The following is a 9,224-nucleotide window of genomic DNA, read 5'->3' as shown; positions in this document are numbered from 1 at the left end:
GACTGCCTAGCGGGTTACCGGGGCTCCGGCTCGAAAAGCAGGAGTAGGAATGGGGTGGTTTTTAGTCAGTGAGACTCTGGTACTCCTTTCGCCTCGCCCAAGGCGGGAGAAGTACGTAGATGATTTTCCACTCTTTTTAAAAAAAAAGGAAAAAGTAACGGCGTTGGTGAACCATTGGCACGCAGCATAATAATTTGGGCACGTTATTGATACTCACAATCTGTCTGTTGCCTGTCGCTATTTTCATACACGAATAACATTAAAGATTCAGAGTTACATAAATGACTCTAATTCAACATTAATTTTGCTTAATGAAATACTAAAGGAAAAAAAAATATATGCCTAGCGACGTCACTGCGTCTGTGCGCGCAGCTCATGATGAAGAGTCCCTCTGTGACTTGAAACTAGGAGAGCTTTAATTATCCATTAATGTACGTGAGTAAACTGTGAATTTTTAGTTAATGTAGTAAGTATGTCTCACAATAGGTATTATAAAAAAACCTTAAAAAAGTTGTTTCGTTAAGCTTCGCCATCTCTAGTCTAATATTACAATAGCTACTGTCTCTGTACTGAATCAATATTTATTTTGCTTACCTGCATTCTAAATAATTTGACTACATTAACGATAAATCGTCAAAATAACAAAGCAATTATTTTTTTATGAATAAAACAACTAGTACTGTCTTTAACGATATAATTATTATAAGTAGTATGTCAAAATCCGCCTAATTCTTTCTTCTAGTTGTTAAAAATTATCTTATTTCAAATCCAGGAGTAGATTAAAAACATTACTTTAATTTTATTTAGTATAGTTTATGTTAAAAATGTACTGGTTTACCACATTCTCAAAGAATTATATGTTGTTAAGTTTTCGAAATTCCCTGTTCAAGAGTTGTTAATCGATTTTGAATCTTATTTTATTTGGTATAAGATAGAAAACACTAATACTGATTGTATGTTTTTGATTTTTTCAAGTAACAACCTGAATTTCGTGGCGATCTTCCGACAAAAGGTATTATCAAAATTGATTCAGACGTTCAGGAGTTATGTGCGTACATACATTTTGTCAAATTATTTTTATATAAAGACTTATTTAAGAAAAAGTATTAAAATATATTTGAAAATGTGGTAAACGAGTATATGTAATCATTAAATATATAAGTTTATATAACACAATGCGTGTTAAATATCTGTTGTGTTACTTTTGTTACTGTATACCTGCAATGCTAACAATTTCCAAGTGATTTCATTATTAAAAACATGTATAAATATATCCTTTATTATTATTTTTTCTTTTTTAATTCCATTTTTAGCTGAAAATATACTCTTAGTATGCTACTATGCTACATATCGAGACGTTGCAAATTTAATTTACCTCACAAACGAGCGAATGGTCTTGAGTTTCACGCAAGGGTGGCAAAAGTATAGAAAATGTTGCCTTACACTATGAGATTCCTATAAAAGTTATTATGTGAAAATCGAACCTACGATACAGTAAGCAGCTGGTTACCCAGGCAAAGCCTTTTACTGATCACGAAGTTCATCATTAATTATTATCTTATCGGTTTACTCACGTAATGTTTTGACGAGGAACTCGACTAGTTTCAAGCTATGCTAGAGGCTCATATTTATGAACAGCATTCCGCGACACACGACGTGGCGATTGTCGCGCTGCTAATGTCAAAACATTACATGATGAAGAGTCTCTCTGTGACTCGAAACTAATAGAGCTTTTCTCCATTAATGTACGTGAGTAAACCGTGATTTTTAATTAATTTAGTATGTCTCACGATAGTTATTATAAAAATATAAACGTAGGTAATTTTGCAATAGTAGCTTTGTAGTCGACTATTAAGCAACGCAGACATAATAGGAAATTATCAAATATTGAATATTTTTCTAATATGAGTATGTAAGCAATAATATAGACCGTATGTTATGTAGTCGACTAAATACGGATTTAGTCGATTTTTGAGAACACAGAATGTAACTAATAGTGAGTTTATTACTAAATACTAAATAGTGAGTGTTAGTGAGTTTGTGGCCTGTTTCATTACTACCAATACAGTTTTTTAAAATAGTTGTATTTTCAAGTTTTACTGCCGCATTCAGAGAAATTTAATGATTAATTAATTAAACTACGCCTTAGCAACGATTTTGTTCCGCAAACAAATTGCTAAGGACTGGGTTAAGTGATCATTAAATGTTTTTGCGTATGGCGGTTAATATATTTAACGCTTATGGAATTGAGAAAGTATTTTCAACTTATTGATTGCTATACAATAGATATTATGAACGTTAAGAGTTTTATATAAAAAAAGTAGATTTTGGTAGTAAATTATAATAATGTAAATTGAGCATATGAGGGAAACAGTCAGTTCCTACTTTACTTACCCCAGTCACTTAATTACTGTGTAGTCGGTTAAAAAAAGTTTTACTAAAGAGTTTGGCAGTTCAAAGTGAAAATCAAATCAAATCATTTATTCCAATTAAACCACTAATACTTAGGTACATTTGAAACGTCAACAAATAACGAAGTAAATTATAGTTTGTCAGTCTGCCCATCAGTGAAGCTAGGTCGCTTCCAACTGGTCGATTTGCAAGTCATTGGGGGAAGAAGAAAAAGGCTTTTGTGAAGCAGTGGATGTCTTGTGGCTGATAGTATACTGACCAGGGGCCTACTCTAATTCAACGAACGAACGAACGAAAAATCTTTCTAGATTGCATACTAAAATTCTATTTATTGCGAATTTTCGTGAACAAAAATAAACGAATGAAATGAAGATAAAATAGGTTTTGATATGAAATCTATACTAATATTATCTATACTAATATTATAAAGATGAAGAGTTTGTTTGTTTGAACGCGCTAATCTCCAGAACTACTGGTCCGATTTGAATAATTCTTTTTGTGTTGAATAGTGCATTTATCGAGGAAGGCTATAGGCTATAAAACATCACGCTATGACCAAAAAGAGCCAAGCAGAGTGAGTGAAACCGCGCGGAAGCAGCTAGTTTATAATAAAACGTAAAATTCTATTAGTAAATCAATAAAACCTACGGCCGAATATTAAACGGATCCGAGAACCGGAGTAGGCCCCAGATGGCCTGACTGTTTCCCTCTAGCTTAATGTGATTAACTGCCAATAACAATGTAATGTACCTTGTAATTAAAAAAAAACTAATTATGTCATTATAGTGAGCGTTTTGTGTCTAAAAATTCTAAAAAGAGTGTTTATAAAGTTTAGTATTATAGCAATACTCTCGATTAGTGAAACGAATAAATATATTACCTATATAATTATACATTGTTGTTTTATTTTTATCAAAACAAACCCTCAAAATCCTCTGCTGAAGTATAAGCCTCCTCTACGATCCTACTATAAGAGAATTTGCCGTAGTCTTTAAGCTAAGCAGGTGGGTTGGAGACCGCATAATTGTTAGATGGAGCTGATGACTAGTCTTTGCTAAATGTCTAGTCCCATAGTCGACTTTTATAACTATAATACCCTCGCGGTAAGAGAACCGTCTACTGTCGATAAATGCATGACCTAAGAGGTCTGTAGGCTTTAAAATACATCCGGAGCTGAGGACTACCTTACGGGTTTACCGGGCCCCGGCTAGAGAAGCAGGAACGGGGTGGTTTTTAGTCAGTAAGAGTCTGACACTCCCTCTCGCCTCGCCCAGGGTTGGAGAAGCCGTTGAATGATTTTCCGTAATGATGTGCCGTAACAGGCGTTGTACCAAAGGGGCTCCAGAGCAGGTCTAATTAGAAGACTTAGTGCCCCTTTATAGCTGCTGAAGGTGGTTATCGGGGTGGTTTTATTGAAGTAAAAATCCCACCCTCCATAGTTTTTCCCCAAAAAGCCAGGCGCCTTTGAAGTTTTCCCCTGGGTAACGAAAAACTACAGTATATACAAAATAGTATCTCTCAAACTACCTACACTTTGCGTGTTTCTTGTCAATAAATAAGAATGTATTTCGTGAACCTGTAACATCCATACCATCGCGTTTTCACGCTTCAGTGCTTCAGTTACAAATGCGAAGAATTACTATTGCCTTACAAATTGCAACTTCCTTTAATTATTGATTTATTTGATGACACGTACGTACGTAAATATTGAGGGGCAATGGAGGATTTATTACTGTGAAAAATAGGATTATTCCTTCGTAAATTGACTAAGATTTTCTATAACTTTCGTGAGACATACTATATTAATTAATTAATTAATTATGTTTTTGTTTGACTGCCTCGTTGGTCGAGTGGTCGCAAGTGCGACTGCTGGACAAGGGGTCTCGAGTTTGATTCCCGGGTCGGGCAAAGTATTACTGGGCTCTTTTCGGTTTTTCCAAATCCTTAGGGGATTACTACGTCATAGTAGCTTTATGCACGCAAATTCTCAGCCCGATCAGTTTAAAATGGACAAAGTTTCATCCCCTATTTTATCCCCTTTAGGATCTGTCCTAGTTGATCAAAATTGATCAAAATCCTTTCTTAGCGGATACCTACGTCATAACACTTACCTGCATACCAAATTTCAGCCCGATCCGTCCATTAGCTTGAGTTGTGCATTAATAGATAACTATGTTAGTCAGTTAGTCACCTTTGAGTTTTAAGTATACATATATTTTTATACAAAGTGTTAATTTTTTGCAATTTATTATTTCCAAGGATTGTCAAATATATCGTTTTAATTCCCTTGACCCCCCCCCCTTTCCTCATTATAACTTGAATTCGAAGTGTTACCTAGACACAAGGTTGCCTATTGTCCTATTCGTAGCTAATCAGATCTTATATTTACTTATGTAACTTTAGTATATTATATACCTACTTATGTAGCGTAGAGGTTGTTTATACACGGTGTAACAAAAAGGGGGTATACATATCAAGTGCACGGTTTCTAGATAACATAACAAACGATACGGGAAGGGTTTTGTAAACTCATATTTTCATGGAACGAAGTTATGAATTTTTCCAATAGATAAAATTCCAAAAACCGAACATTAAAATTATGTAGCTCTATACAGACACTAGGCGATCAGATTTACAGAACAAAACTTTCGTAATTAGTGAGTATCCCCTGTAGTGTTGTGACACGTTTGTAAGTTGATTTAAAATCAAGAATCATGCGACACCTGGTATTTTGGTACCAATATTTTTTTTACGTATTTTAAGCTGAAACTTTATGTAGAGATTCTATTCAACCTGTATTCTTCAGTGCTTCTTGATGTATAATATGGGTATTTTGTTACACGCTGTATATCTTTAGTACAGTGGCGTAGCGTGCCGTGACGGGGCTCCGTATAAAAAAATGTTTAGGGCCCCTTTTCCTATATTTGAGGGGCGAAAATTATCCAATAACTTCCCCCCTCCGTGTCTCAAGCCTCAACGATGCTATAACATTGAGCCCACTTTCGTGGGACCTTATGACGACGTTACTTTTCCTTAAAGTTGCTGCCAACTTTTGAACGCATGCTTTACGCGAAAAAAGAATAAATGGATTATTTTGACTTTTGTAATTTCTGAAATAATTAAAAAAAAATTGGGACATTTTTATTTTTTGCTTATGCACGTTGGGGGCCCCGTATAATTGATACGGCAGATACGGCGCTAGCTACGCCCCTGCTTTAGTATATTATATACCTACTTATGTAGCGTAGAGGTTGTTTATATATCCGTCCATTGTATTTTTTGTTGAACTAAATTAGATTTTTTAATGTCCTTGCGTTGTAATTGGAAACATTATATCATGTATAGTACCCTAACCAAATAAGGCCTATGCCCCAATAAAGCCTATTTTGAAAATTTCCCTCTTCCCGATGTCAAATGGTCGCCAAAGTTTGTAGAAGTGTGCATGCACATTACTTAACTAATTTGAGCACAGCAAGCAACCCGTGCCGCGATTATGTTGGAACCTACAGACGAAAACAATCACGACGTGGAGCTCACTTTAGTTTTTATAAAATTCGAGTAGCGTAAACTGTTAGTATTTTTATATTTATCAGTATACGACGTGCCGTGTTTTGTCTGTATGACAATTATACATTTAGCCATCTCCTCACATTAGTGAAATAGCTATAATATCGGTGTATTTCATATAATCGTTGTTTTGTTTACCTATGTGCCATGCCCTAATAAAGCCTACAAAAAAAACGTGTAGGCCTTATTACGGCATAGTTGTTTTTCAGTAATTTCAAAGAAAACGGATCACCAGCTTCTGTCAAAAAGAAAGCCAATGGATTTTGCAAAAGATGGAAAACGCTGTTAAAATGGTAGAAAGGGGTAAACGGGGTGAATAGATACAGAAAAGGGGTGAATGGATATCGGGAAATTCTTCATAGTATCTATTCACCCTTCGAATTTTATACACCCTGTTTTACCCGGTAGGCTGCTGCAGCCAGATATAACATCCAAAGAAGTACGCATCATCTAAAGAGTGGTTTCCACTACACGAAAGCTAGGTCGGTCGGTCATTCGTTTGACTGATGCTGGGGTGCCGATGACTTCAAAGATGTTACTTGGGTATTACATGATGAGAAACTCGTTTAGCCTGATGTATAATGACAAAAATTAATTAATAAGATCTCATTACATTTATTATAAGCATTGACAAAGTTTTGTTATAATTTAGAAGTTGAATACTTACTAGTTTTTATTGAGGCCTTATTAAGACATAGGGTTCCCAATAAGGCCAAAGTGACACTTTAGTTATTTGTGTTTATAAAATTGTAAATTTTGTTTCTAAAGCCATTTTGATTCCATTATTACAAAGTTTAATAAATAAATATAAGATTTTGAAATTATCAGCCCATTGTCGTTTTAAACCTACGAGCTAGGCGGTAATAAAAATAAGGTAGGCCTTATTTGGTTAGGTTACCTTACTTATTGTAACTAAATACTACGTCTTATATCTTATACATAATTAATATAAAACCACTTCACACCTTGATATAATAATTAACTTTTACCTGTTAGGAATATGGAGATTTCGATTCCTATAATGCTTGAGAAACATAGAGAGCCATATGCATATTACCGGAGTGATATAGTCAACTCACAGAAAATAACGTATGGGTTATGTTTGGCCACGCAAATGTTGTCAACGCACTGGCCTTTGCCTGGTGTTGCGAGTGTCGATTGGTGACGATAATTGCTTACCATCAGGTGTTCTATCTGCTCGTTTGACATCCCTAGCTTCGAAAATAAATGAGCGGTGCTATTCAAATTACAATCTACAAGAGATATCTTTAGTAGAACACTATGATAATCTATAGGAATGACATAGGGTCCACTCTAAGTAACAAAATATCGTCACTACTATTAATTCGTAGTCAAGTAACAGAATTATTTTCATACCGATATGAAATGAAATCTGATCGTTTCCACAACATCATCATCAATAGCCTATAAGTGGTCACTGCTGACCAAAGGCCTCTTCTCACACGAAGAAGGTTTGAGCATTAATCACTACGCTTGATGAAGCGGCTTGGTGATTCCAAACTCATAATTAGAAATTATAAGCCCAGGTTTCCTCACAATGTTTTCGTTCATAGATAGTCAGTGTTGTCTAAATAACTTAAAAAGTACATTTAACTCGGAAATAGTCACATTGGTACTTGCCGTTGGTAGGTTTCGGACCCTCGTGTGTGAGAAGCGGGCATCTTATAGGTACATCCGGGCTACTACGACATTTAACTACACAAAGTCAATCGCTAATCCCAAAGACCGTTTAAGTATACCTACACAGCATTTTATTATGGAACAAGCTGTGCAGACGTATCACCTGATGGTAAGCAATCGCCGCCGCCCATGGACGCTTGAAACACCAGAGGCGTTACAAGTGTGTTGCAGGCCTTTTGGGGGTTAGGAATTTAAGGGTTTTTGGGGAATCGGGGATTGGAAAGTTTGGGAAGGGGAAATTGGGACTCCGGTAACCTCACTCGCACAACGAAACACGACGCAAGCGTTGTTTCACGTCGGTTTTGGGTGAGGCCGTGGTATCACTCCGGTTGAGCTGGCCTAGCAGTGCCGAAGCACGGCTCTCTCACACTTCCTCAGCTACACGGTATACTCAGGTACATTATCTGGTTTAATGACACTAAACAGGATTTTGATGATCTTAATAATGAGGGTCAACAGTCATTTGGCATTTGGCTAGACCATTAGTCAGACATGTGTTTTGGATTAGAAAGTTAATCTCAAAATGTTACATAAACTTGATTAACTGTAGGTAATATAACATAACATAACGTACTTACCTAATATACCTACATCGTGCTTATGATTTTTGTAAGATAATGGGAGATTGGGAGACAGACGAATACGCTACATTGTTGAGATTTGTCCTAAAATCACCTTTTGTTTATGCTATTAATGTTATAAATGTGAAAGTTTATGTTTTTTGTAAATACAGCCCGCTGGGATTTTTCTTTTAATTTAATCAAATTTAATGGAATCTAGACCATTCCGGTTGAATCCAATCTACATTTAGGTAGGTACTACCCCGGTCAAGATCGACTTAAAATGTTTATAAACAAACCACAAAGTTGTAGTGTAATTGGCCCCAATAAATACAACTTTTCCGCGCCATATTTTTCTTTCCATCTATCTCAATGATCGTAGAAAGAAAGTGTATTTAAAAAAGGTACCGTATTTTTAAAGTTCACATATTTAAGAAATGTAAACTCTATGTACAGGAAATATTTTGAAAAGACAATCAAAAATACCTTTCCAATTAACAGTCTTGTCAGTCTTGGCCATAAAACAATGGTTTATGGCATTCGCAACAAGAAACTCGTTCCGTGCGTGCGAAAAACGGAAGCTATTTTAATGAATTCGAATTAAATATATAATTTTATAACTATGCCCATATTTCCTTATATGGTTGGTTATATAATGTCTGTAATATTGTCCACGCCGTGTCGTTTATGACAACTTTCTAATTTCACTCGGATTATATCATTTACAACTTTTGTTCTAACAATTTCCGTGGTAGACATGTTGTATAAAATGGCGGGAGATGTTTTCTTTTGGCGCCATTATTAGATTAGGCGTTGGAGCGTTAACATACAGCCTAGAGCTATAGAGGTTTTAAGTGCGTTTAAAAATATTATTTTAAAGTGTGATAATAGTTTTTTTAGACAAAGATTTTAACTTTATTTGCTCAATTTTGTGCAATTTGTTTTTGTTTGTATGTGTGTGTTTACAAATAAGTATTTTGGAAG

The sequence above is a fragment of the Spodoptera frugiperda genome, chromosome 17, assembly GCF_023101765.2.
Source record: "Spodoptera frugiperda isolate SF20-4 chromosome 17, AGI-APGP_CSIRO_Sfru_2.0, whole genome shotgun sequence".
NCBI lineage: Eukaryota > Metazoa > Arthropoda > Insecta > Lepidoptera > Noctuidae > Spodoptera > Spodoptera frugiperda.
The sequence above is the reverse complement of the archived record's forward strand: the minus strand, read 5'-3'. Positions refer to the sequence as shown.